Genomic DNA, 12,746 nt, shown 5'->3' with positions numbered 1-12,746 from the left:
CCGTCCGGTCATGTTCACGTCTAGCCGTGGAAGCTCCACACAACCTTCCAGCCCCCTCTTCCTCGGATAGACGGATTGTAAAGGCCACACGTCAGGGTGGAGGAAACCAGATGGAAAGAGACAGGGTTGCTGAATGGCGTCAAGGAGGGCAACAACTCTGGAGAGACGCTCAGACCTGTAGCAGCTTTTGGATGGGTGAGAAATAGACTTGCATTACCTGTATATGTATATATGGCCACTGACATTTCAGAGTTACTTGTTACACAGCATAGTTTAGCTTAGCTTAATACAACTTGTTCTCAGATTGTCTTGGGTTTGAATGCTGATTCTATCATTTATAGGCTGTATGACCTGGAACAAATCCCTTAAAGAACCTGATCCTTGTTTCTTTGTCTTACAATGGTAACAATATTTAATTGTGCTATTCTTATCAAAGTAAAATAAATGAATGTATTAATAATTCCTTTCATGGTGTCTGACACAGAGCTCTCATAACTCGTGACTATTATTATTACTACCACTGCTGGGCTCTATGCTGGGCGATAAAGTGTAAGATGCATTCTTCCTTCCTTAAGGCAAATAGATTGTATTTGGGAAAATAGCCCATGTGCCCAGGAGAACTTAACAATTACAAGAGTCTGTCGATACAACTGAACACACAGTCAGTGCTATTAGCACAAGCACACTAGGACAAGGTCAGGGGCTACTACAGGACGCATGCTGAGTCTACGAGGACTTCCACTTCTTGAGTCCTCTAAAACAGCAGGTGCAAATAGGAGCTACCAAGTCACCATCTGTGCCCGCCTAAGGATCTAGCTGGCACGGGATGGTGAGAATCTTTGGCCACGACTGGATGATCTGATTAAAAGATTCACAAGGCCTGCACAGATGTGGACCTAAAGAAAGGAGAAGGCAGTGAGGTTTGGGAACCCTACATGTGGCCGACCTGGTGTCAGTGGAATGAATCTAAGGACTTACAAATCTCTTCCAGCCCTAAGAGGCTAAACTCTGAGCCACAGCTATAGAAGCTGGAGATGTGTGTGGCCCTTTGCTGAGCTGGGAAAAACCTTTCCTTCAGAGCTTGGAGGCCGTTTGAGAGCCCAGAGTAGACCAGGCAAGAAAGGAGCCAGAGGTAGCCCCTGGGTCATTAAGGATCCAGTTCCTGTTTTTATTAAGGGTCTGACAGATAAGACTCAGAAGCCTGGACCAGGGCCAGGCCGCAGGGATGTGGCGTGGGTTGCCAGGTTAGTGTTCAGAAGTCGAGAAGCTGTGAGAGCCCTCACTGGGTGATCATAATTGCACATCTATTAAGTATGCATTACAGCATCTGAGGAAAAAAAGCAGGTTTCCCCCACCTATCAGCTCCCCACCTCTGTCAAAGGAAACTGAAAGCAAATTTATGACACACAGATTTGACCAGAGCTTCAGAGACAGAAACGTTTGAGAACTTTTGGGGCATGGAGTCTTCGCTTTCACATCTAGAACAACATTGTCAGATCTCCTAATGCCATCTGCCCAAATCTCAGCCATACGAGTAATTTTCTGTATGGTCAACTCTGAACAATTTAAGCCAAAACCAGGGGCTGCACTCAAATGGTGCTCCTGCAAAGACCCATATTTGGAAAAGCACTTTCTTTGTTCTTTTCAGACCATTTCTTCAAGCTACTGTGCAGCCCTAGTCCCATGCTCCATGCTTACAGATTGGGAAACTGAGGCCTGGAAGGGGTGATATGTGTGGGTCATCTCACAGCAGGTTAGATGAGAAGCCATGAATAAACCCAAAATAGCCTTTTTAGACCAACGTTTCCTGAAGAGGTTCATGCAGCTGCTGGTCAGAATCTTGGTTTCATCATCTTTAAAAGGGATAATGTTGCATGTATTCACAGGGATGCTATGGGGTTCCACGGAGGCTATCACGAAGGGAAGCATCCAGCTCAGCGCATAGTACATGGCAATAGTCCTTCAGGATGAATAGAATCTGAAATGTGAATTTCCAAGGAAGAGGCAGGACTACCCACTGGGACAGCATCATCCCGATGACCACAGCTCGTTTATGGCATGTTGGTATCGTCCCTCTTTCTCCTTCCTTCCTGGAAGGTCCTCAGTCTCCCTGTGTCTCTCTGGTTCCATGTAACGGACTTGCTGACTTTGTGTTTGAGGGAGTTGTTCCTTGGTCCCTGGGAATGGATTTTGGAGTCAAAGTAAGAATACCTTTTCCTTCAGCTTGGGTTTCTTGGCATGGTTATGGGAGGTTGGTCAAGTGGGAGTGGTGAAGGACAGGCTAAGGGGCCTTGTAGCTCTAAAGACCACACCTACAGCCAGCATGTAAGATTCAAATCAGGATAAAGGTGCTGGGGCTGGAGAGGACCACATTGTGCCATCTATCCCCACCAGGAACTCTTCTCCAGCCAGTTAACTCTTCATTTGTGAAATGTGGATAATCACACCCATCTGGCAAGGTCTTTGCGCAGACTTGAGAAAATGCCTGACACATATCATGCCCTCGGTAACTGATTCTGATGATGTCTGTGTGTCGAGTACCAAAGGTAGTGCTGGACACTGTACATAGTAGGATTGCCCGACTCCTGCTCTCAGATATCCAGTAGGGGTGACACAGCATAGGTGTCCTCGCTTTCATGTGTCAACACCTTAATAGGGGAAGACAACAATTAGGTCCCCCCAGGATGTCTTTTCTCCAGGCTAACATATACCTGGCTCCTCAGCTGTTGTTCACTTGAACTGGTCCTCTCCCTACTCTGCCCATATCTTTGAGATGAGCCCAAATGTGTCAGTGCCCTCCTTAAGATAGGAACCTGGAACTTAACACTGTTCTTCATGAGAAAGATCACCAGGGAAGTCCCCATGTTTTATTACAGACCCATTGGAAGTTAATACCAAGCACACTAAATGACTTACTCCAGAGATGCACAGTAAGATTTCTGGAGATAGGGGACTCAATGAATAAACAAAAAATACATTTCCTCACAGGAGGTAGGGAGGCTTCTGGCGTTCTAGAATATTCTACTCCTTTTTAAAAATATTTTTTAAAGTTTATTTATTTTGAGAGAGAGCAAGAAACAACAGGAGGTGTGGGACAGAGAGAGAGAGATTTCAAAGCAGGCTCCGCACTGACAGCGAGGAGCCTGATTTGGGCCCAAACCCACAAACTGTGAGATCATGACCTGAGCAGAAACCAAGAGCCCAATGTTAACCGACTGAGTCACCCAGGTGTCCCTAGAATGTTCCATCTCTTGACCTAGGTGATGGTTACATGAGTTATTCATTTTTTAACATTTATTTATTTATTTTTGAGAGAGAGAACCAGCACGGGAGGAGGAGGAGGAGGAGGAAGAGGATGAGGAAGAGAGAGAGAGAGAGAGAGAGAGAGAGAGAGAAAGAAGGCAGGGGAGGGACAGAGATAGAGGGAGAGAGAAAATCCCAGGCAGGCTCCATGCTATCGGTGTAGAGCCCCATGTGGGGCTCGAACTTACCTGAGCTGAAATCAAGAGTCAGATGCTTAACTGACTGAGCCACCAAGGAACCCTAAGGTATTCATTTTTTGAATAATTCATTGAGCTAGACATTTTTTTGAGCTGAACATTTTAAAATAACAGTTTTATTGAGATACAATTCACATATCATAGAATTCATCCATTTAAATTATACAATTTAATAGTTTTTAGTATATACAGATATATACAATCACTTACTATAGTCAATTTTAGAACCTTTTTATCACCACTAAAAGAAACTGTACCCTTTAGCTATCACCTTCCTATAGCCCCCTCCTTCTCAGACTTAAGCAATTACTAACCTACTTTCTGTCTCTGTAAATTTTCCTATTCTTCACATTTAGTATAAATGGTATCATATAATATGTGGTCTTTTGCAACTGGCTTTTTTTCATTTAGCATAATATTTTCAAGGTTCATCTGTACTGTGGCACAAATCAGTACCTTATTTTTTTTTATGGCTCAATATTATTCCATTGTGTGGATATACCACTTTTATTTATCAATTCATCAGCTGGTAGATATTTGGGTTGTTTCCACCTTATGGCCCTTATGAATAATGGGCTATAAGATTAATGTGCAAGTGTTTGTGTAGAAATGTTTCCATTTCTCGTGGGTATGCACCGAGGAGTGGAAGTGTTGGGTCATATGATAACCCTTTGCTGAACTTTTTGAGAAACTGCCAGAAAACAATTTCCACAGGGGGTGCATGATTTTACTTTCCCACGAGCAGCATATGAGGGTTTTGATTGCTCCACACCCTCACCAATACTTGTTGTTATCTGTCTTTTTGATTATAGCCATCCTAGTGGGTGTGTGGTGGTATCTCGTTGTGGTTTCATTTGCATTTCCCTGATGACTAATTATCTTGAACATTTTGATTTATGTGCTTTTCTTAATATATGTCCTACTTTAATAAAAAAAAACAGTGTATTTTTAAAATACACTCACTTCTTGACCCCTGATACCCATAAAAATTGCTCAGTTCTGAAAACACGGAACCCAGAACTTCTGGAGGCTAGAGATTTTGCATCTCCCAGATGGAATTCACCTCTGGGGGTAACCAAGTCATTTTGGGACCAAGCTAGACTGGAGCTGCTCTCTTTCCCAGTAAGAAATTTCCCCTGGGTCATACACAGAAAGGCTCCAAATGGACCTGTGTACAGGTATGTATTTTTCCCCTTATACTCAGGTAAACTCGGGTTGTGAAATGGGGTGGAAGGCTTGTATTCAGACATGGGTCAGCTATCTGAAAGACTATGTGGCACTGGACAAGGACTTGAGTCCTTCTCTTCATCAAGGCACAAAGTTCAGGACAAGAAGATTGATGCACTTGATCCAGACATGGAGCTTGAGAAGAGAATCATCCCTAGATCAAATGAAAGGTAATCCTTAACAACATGTGTTACTTGTCCTACTTTACATGTGGGGAACCTGAAGCTTAGAGCAGTAATTCACTCAAGCCTCAAAGTAACTTAGTCTGCAAAAAGCCTTACTTTTCAATTCCCCCCCTCCTTAGATGGTAGAGTGAAAGCTTGGTGCCTTGGCATTACCCCCTGGGTACAGTTAGCTGCGTTTTCAAGGCAGCCTGATGACCTGGTCTCTGTAGCCCATGTTTAGTTCTGGGGCCAACCACTGCCATGCACGCCTCTGGTCACTTAGGCTATTCTTCCTCTGGTGAACCTGTGTGCTGGGTTCTTTCTTTTCCTCCTATTGGGTGCAAGATCTTAACATTTCTCTACTTTCATTCCAGCACTAGGTACCAGTATTTTTTGAAAGTTAAGGGAGGTATGTTAGTTGGGTTCCCCAGGAAACCCTCTACTGAGGTAGAGTTAAGAGTGCAAATGGTTTCGGGGGAGTATGTGTGAAAGAAGGGGAGCAGCAGAATTGGGCAGAGGGACCCATAAGATGCACACCTAAAGTCTCTGCCAGCTCGATGGGGAGTTGCAGAGCAAGGACTGCCTAACCAAGGAGTCCCACGTTGGTGTGAAATCACTGGGTCTTTATATGACCACCTGTCCCCACCTGGCTCCTCCAAGGAAGTTGAAGTGGATTCTGAGGAAGCTAAAATCTGGCACCCATTAGGTAGACACACTCTTCAAGTCCTTTCTTAAAAAAGGAGCTGAGCAGTACATGTCCTCATTTGCCAGCAGTCCAGACAAAGCCAGATATTCCTACAGGAATCAGTTATTGTCTGGCTAGCTCAGGGAATGGCCTGGAATTCTGGAAAAATGGACTACAAACCTGGGCTATAAACTGAAGAGCATGTTGATTCCAATCTCCCACCCCTCCTTTTTTGTGGGTCACATCATGAGTGGTGTGTCACTGGGCTAGAAGGATTCTGCAAGGTCCTTTGGGCCTCAGTACTCAAGGACTTGGGGACAGGTGAGTTACCTCGTGTCCTTTATGCTGTCACACCTATGTGAATTCAGGTCTCTGCTGTAGGCCACAGTCACGATGGTCATCGTCACCATTTTCCCATATGCACTTTACCCAGCATCAACCAGCATTCTTAGAATACCAAATTGAACTAGAGTAGAATACAAAAGGAAGATTCTAGTTCACCTTGTCTTCTAGAAACTTCTTGTATTTGGAACAATCACATGCTATGCCAAATATAGAATGAATACAGTGACCTCCTGGGTTCTGTGATCCTGGGTTCCCAATTTCCCCTCTATAGAATGGGAATTACTATGACTGCCTCAAGCCTCACCCTGAAAGGGCTATAGAGACTTCAATGGTATAATGGAGGTGGAAGCCTTTGAGCACCTCATTCCAAAGTTATCAGAGCATCTTTTGCCTAAGGCTCTTGAAACCTCTTAAAAGCACCACCACATTTTCATCATACAAAAATTGCCCAAGAGAGATCTCCTCATTACCAGCACTTGGTGGGAATCTGGCATTCATCCTCACAATTCCCCTATGATCACAGAGTCTTACCACAAAGGGCATCTTTCTGCTAGTTTATCTGCAGAACGGTCTGGGGCAGAAGGCAAAAGCACCAGACTATCTCGCTTGCCTCCCCGCCTCTGCTGGGGCCCAGGCAACGTTCACCAGTGTGGTCCCCAGAACTCTGGTCTCCTTGGCATAGTTATTTTGTTCGCCAAGCTAACGTTTATAATTTTACTTCCTACTGAGGACACATTGAGAGAATTTTTGCCCACTGTTCAAATTCATGGGACTAATATGTTACTGGGAAGATGTCCAATGTCCAGGGGGAACAGGGGAAGCAGAAGACAAAGCCTGCTAAAGCGGGAAGGGACTTGCCTTCACTTCCTCATTCACAGGTGAAGCAGACACGATGAGCAGGTGCCCAGCCGGGCTGGACTCTGTTCACCTGATCTAAGTATACTGGTTCTGACTTCAAAGGTGTTGAGTGAGGTGGTAAGAACTTGGGCTTTAGAGTGATGGGTTCTGGCTCTGCCACTTACTGTCTAAGATTGGGCAAGTGACTTAATCATGAAGAACCTCAGTCTCTTCAGCTATAAATTAGAGATCATAACTCCCACCCTGCAGGATTGCTATGATGAGAGATAACATAAGAAGAGTAACTGGATTATAATAGATACTCAATAAGTGGTAATTATTAAAATCATTACATTTTCTGCTATAAATTCAAAAAGTACTTATTGAACATTTACTCTATTCACCCATCTTTTCAAACATCCATTCATTCCAAAAACATTTCTGAGCTCAAGATTATGCTGAGGTCAGTGAGGGGTCCTACCGAGAAATAGAAAGCAGGCTCCTTGAGTTCAAGAAACTCAAACTTTGACTGGAAAATAATAAATTAAAAAAGAATAGAATTATAAAATGGAAGCCATCACACCTTCTTGACTGTGCTGTGGGAGTTAAGTGGGTAAGCCTGCAAGCTTGGCCTCTGGCCCCAGGCAGACTTAATGGGTAGCCCAACTAGAGTTGTATCTTACATGGGGAGAGAGGCAGAGTCAGCCAATCTACTATGGATCTTGGAAGCATGGGTTTTAGGTCCCCTCACCTAGAAGGGCTTCTTCCAAGGCTCTGTACCTAATTTTGTTTTTTTTTGTCTATAGAGGGGCCCCCCCCTCCGCAAATTGCATAAACTTCAAGACCCACAAACCCTGGATTATCTCTCATGGAGGACTGAGTTTTAAAGTCAGAAGATAAAGTAGGAACTGACAAGCTCATGCCTCGCAGCATGCTCTTGGAAAGCACACAGGAGAGGTGAAGAATCAGGATACCCTGAGATCTGAAAGGAAGGTATGAATCAAGGCAAGCTGAACAGTGGAGCAAGAATTTGAAAGTTGGAAGCCTCTTGGACTAAGAGAAAAGATAAAGGTGCCAGGTGGTGAGGAATGTGAGGGCAGGGAACTATACTTTAAACAGAATACTCACAATTTTCACATTACATGTGCAAGAATAGTGTATAATCCATAATGGTGGAACCATGTTTGGAGTCACACTGATCTGGGCTCTACTTATTTGAACTCCATGACTTAGGACAGGTCAAGGAACATCTTAGAATTTCAGTTTCATTTGTAAATGATAATAGTAATACTTATCTTGAAAGTATTACTTTTGGAATTTTAGGTTATAAAATTAGGGAGATATTTTTCTGAAAATGATTTGTAAACTGTAAAGAGTTCTGTTTACCAATATTGGTTCTAATTCATTTTACTCACACTGTAGAAAGAATGTCCTTGTTCACCAACCTGATAATAGTGGAAGGACCCTTAGGGGGAAAACAAACAAAGAAACAAACAAACCCAGCTCTGGTACTCTCAGAGTAAAAATTCCAGCTTATTACATACTTGTGAGCAATTCCCTAATTTCTCCAATCCTCAGTTTCTCTATCTAAATCATGAAAGTTATTATACTTTGCCTTTATATATATTTTTTTAATTTTTTTTTCAACGTTTATTTATTTTTGGGACAGAGAGAGACAGAGCATGAACGGGGGAGGGGCAGAGAGACAGGGAGACACAGAATCAGAAACAGGCTCCAGGCTCTGAGCCATCAGCCCAGAGCCCGACGCGGGGCTCGAACTCACGGGACCGCGAGATCGTGACCTGGCTGAAGTCGGACGCTTAACCGACTGCGCCACCCAGGTGCCCCTATACTTTGCCTTTAAACACCAGTGAGGTAATATCTTGATCAGATTTATCTTTAAGTTCCTTGGGAGGAAATAAATGAAAATATCCAATTCACTTTCCTTATTCGGACCTTTACTAGAATTTGGAAAGGAGACTCTCTCAAGCCTTTAAGCAACGGGGAAGACCGCTGAGTGCCACAGCCCACCTTGGGCTGGACTGTAATGAGAAGGACATTGGTTGAGTGCTAGCTGTTGGACATATGGTTTTGCCTCACCCTCGTAACAGGCTAGTATGTTTGATATTACGGCTTATATCATACAGATGAGGAAAATGGGGCTCAGAATATTTGAGCAAATACTTCAGTTCCCACCTCCAGTAAATGGAGGAGCAGAACGTCAGACCCAGATCAATGCTGGAACCTCCTTTTCCTGGTGTCCCCAGTTGACCTGCAGCTCCTTTGTGTCCAGGACAAGGAGGATTGAACCTATGTTCTACAGGAAGTCAGGCCTGTGACAGGTAAGATGACATGAGGCTAAGCCTCTTGTAGACTCCGGCACAGTGTGAAATTGCTAGTTATTATTTTTAAAGCAGAGAGAAACTTTCCACCCATGCACTTACAGAGGCAGTTGGCTTCAAGGTCTGATGGTTTTTGTCACCCTTGCCTTTTCTAGATCAGTGTCCAAAGTGAGAGACTCTGTCTTCCTGTATGTTGTGGCTGTTTCTGTTAAGCAGTGTCTTCAAAGGTCTAATGAAGGAGGCCACCATGGTGCCTGCATGTCACAGAAAGAATGTGGGCTCACATCTTCACAATGGCAGAGATGGGTACAAAAGCAAAGACCACATCGATTTTGGAGCATTTCCACCTGTGATGTTTGACATCCTTCAAGCACGGTCTGAGAGAGGGACCGGACCAGCATCTTCTGAACATTGTATTGTGGGGGAAAGACACAGATATGAGGAGCTCTTCCCCCTGCAGATACACCTGTGGCACGAGTCACCCTTCCCTCATCCCCTAAAGCAGAGTCTTCTCTCCATCCCGTGCACACCCTTGTTGGTTTATAGGTCCCCACTATTAGATGAGTAATAAACAGTAGGATATAAGCTTCCCTTCTGGCCAATCCCAGAGCTAAAGTAACATGTTCAAACACCCTGTTATTATTATTACCAATGATAATAAGAGGAATAATGAGCAAGAATTGCTTTTATTAAATAAATCAGGAAAATGCACTTTACAACATGTTCCAGAGACATGTCAAGAGGCTCTCTAAATGTCTGGATGGTGTTGGAGCTTGCGTTGCTCACCATTATGAGGGAGTTTTTCTACAATTACTGGTCTCTCAACAGCAGGTTAGGACTCATCTTATAAATATATAATAACATAAACGGGCTTTCTGTTTATCAACTACTATCTTATAAGTGTGTGCTTTCCTCCTATAAATCCCCTTTTTTAATAGGTGCATTTTTGAAATGATACCATAATTGTAGCCATTTAAAGACTAAGATATTTAACCTTGATCTGTTGCTATTTTTGTCAGTTTTGGAATTAAAAGGGAAATCTTAGTTTCCTCAGCTCTGTAACCTTCTTTAGGGTCAAGTGCAGTGATCTGAGCATGCCAAGCATGCCATAAAGGTGCCCAGTAAGTGGTTTTTTTTTTTTTTTTTTTTTTAGTGAATGAATAACTATAGAGATCTTGTAGTTCATCTACATCACTCTCTTGCATTCTAGGTTCTATCTGAAACTATCCTAGAAAGGTAGCAATAATAATGTAGGAGAAGGGCGCCTGGCTGACTCAGTTGGTAGAGCATGGGACTCTTGATGTCGGAGTTGTGAGTTTGAGCTCCATGTTGGGTGTAGAGATTACTTAAAAATAAATCTTCAAATAACAGTAACAATAACAATAATGTAGGAAAGCACACAGCTTGAGAACAAATTTGTCCACCATTAGAATTCAGTATTTGGTGTGCTTGGTGTATTTTCTTTTTAAGTTGGCTTTGCACCCAGTGCAGAGCCCAATGTGGAGCTCAAACTGATGACTCTAAGATCATGACCTAAGCTGAGACCAAGAGTCAGATGCTCAACCAACTGAACCACCCAGGTGCTCTGTGCCTAGTGTATTTGACATTTGGAATAGATCATTTTTTTTTCAACGTTTATTTATTTTTGGGACACAGAGAGACAGAGCATGAATGGGGGAGGGGCAGAGAGAGAGGGAGACACAGAATCGGAAACAGGCTCCAGGCTCTGAGCCATCAGCCCAGAGCCTGACGCGGGGCTCGAACTCACGGACCGCGAGATCGTGACCTGGCTGAAGTCGGACGCTTAACCGACTGTGCCACCCAGGCGCCCCTGGAATAGATCATTTTTTATACACTCCCTCCCTCTATTCCTCAAAATTATTTCCCATAATACTCATTTTCTTGATTAGTTCTCCAGTTTTAAAATAATTTTAAAAAGATAAACAGTAATAAAGATATCCAAATTTAGTAACTTACTTTGTTCATGGTCCGAAATGAACTGTTACCAAAATACTATACCTCGCAGTTCACACTGTGTTCCACTGTTTTAGAATTTAAACACAAATAAGACTCTAAATCCTTGCTGCCTCTACACTCACTGCTCTGTTACTTTTTCCAGTGTGTGGGGTTTTATTCAGTGCCATCAAGCAATTCTCCAGTTCTCAGTGGGCACTGACTGGGTGTCCCACAAATTTAGCTCAATTCTAACACTGTCTGGAGATAGTAGAGGTTCCATGAATAAGAACTCAGCCTGACAGTACTTACCCCACTTTGGATGCCAATCTCAGGTTCAGATTATTACCTGTGCTTCTAACCAACTGGCTATAAAACAGAGGTACCTACGACCCCCCCTCCTTGGGTTTGATTAATTTGCTAGAGGAGCACAGAACCCAGGACACCAGTTTTCTTACTAGATACTGGTTTATGGCCAGGGATGTTAAAGGATATGAATCTACAGCTGGATAAAGAAATATACTGGGTGAGGTCCAGAAGGATCTTTAACACTGGAGCTTCTGTGCCAGTAGAGTTTGGGAAGTGCCATTCTCCCAGCTCATGGATGCATTCTGGTTCACCAGCTTGGAAAACCTCTGAAACTCTCCTTTTTTTGCTTTTTGTGTAGGCGCTATTACATAGGCATGATTGATTAAATCTTTGGTCATTGGTGATTGCTTCAACCTCCAGCCTCACTCCCCAGAGGTATAGGAGGAAGCAGTGGGAAGGAAAATTCCAACCCTCAAAGCCTGGTTGGTTTCCCTGGCAACCAGCCCCCAGCCTTGAGGGTTTCCAAAAGTTACCTCATTAACATAAACCCAGTTGTAGTGGAAAGGTGCTTGTTATGAATAACAAGACACCCATTTCACCTTTATGGCTCTGAAGTGATTTCAGGAACTGAGGACAAAAGACCAAATATTATAACAAAAGATGCTCCCATTGCTCTTATCTGCTCCAGAAATTCCAAGTGTTTGGGGAGCTGAGCCAGCAACTGTGGACAAAGACCAAAATATAGACTATCACACCGTTTATTTCAAATAAATGGTTTAAATGTGAGAAGATATGATACCACATGGAGCAAAGATATGACGTGTGTCTGGAGGAGAGTTCCAACAACTCTGAGCCATTCTGCCCTTGCAAACATACCCTTGGAAACAGTCCTGTGGCTGAGTCCTCAGGGGTAGGGTGGGTCAGGGCAACAGGATTGTATAACTGGGAGTTTCGGAAATTAACTGCCATATAGAATACAGTGTTCACTAAAAATGAGTTAATTTGGATCATGTAAGTGTGTGTCTGTGTGCATAAACTCAGCAGTAATCATAGCAACTAATTAGAACTGAGACCAATATGAGGTTTGGTGGGGGCCGGGAGCATTTTCTCAATAACTTTCTTTTGAACTGCAGGCACATGTTACGTCGACTGACTTCAGTTTCATTACTGTTTTTAAATTCTCTACTGAAAATGCTCCCCATTATTGCTTCCTAGTCAGCAGTCCATTGTCAGAAAACTCACAGTAACAGAATTAGGGGGAACAAGTGTGATCTAGTGGCAGGGCCTACCCACTGAGGGGAGGTGCGTTTCTCAGTGCAGCAGGACCTTCACCTCTGCCTAATGGCAAAACGAAATCAATTTAGTGGTGAGTCTGATGTCCTTT

The 12,746-nt window shown here is 43.3% G+C and overlaps 1 long non-coding RNA gene across 2 annotated transcripts; it reads left to right on the top strand.

Annotated features, from left to right (window-relative positions):
* The first annotated feature begins 3,955 nt into the window (after positions 1-3,955).
* LOC125169722 (uncharacterized) lies at positions 3,956-9,685 on the top strand. 2 transcript variants are annotated; one of them, XR_007153779.1, is made up of 3 exons: positions 3,956-4,897; positions 7,565-7,751; positions 9,256-9,685. It is a non-coding gene; the product is annotated as an uncharacterized LOC125169722 (long non-coding RNA). The 2 variants fall into 2 exon arrangements; XR_007153778.1 differs by lacking the exon at positions 3,956-4,897 and having other exon boundaries at positions 5,262-7,751.
* Positions 9,686-12,746: the final 3,061 nt, after the last annotated feature.

Source organism: Prionailurus viverrinus, chromosome B4 (genome assembly GCF_022837055.1).
Source record: "Prionailurus viverrinus isolate Anna chromosome B4, UM_Priviv_1.0, whole genome shotgun sequence".
NCBI classification, from domain to species: Eukaryota; Metazoa; Chordata; class Mammalia; order Carnivora; family Felidae; genus Prionailurus; species Prionailurus viverrinus.
The sequence above is the reverse complement of the archived record's forward strand: the minus strand, read 5'-3'. Positions and strand labels throughout refer to the sequence as shown.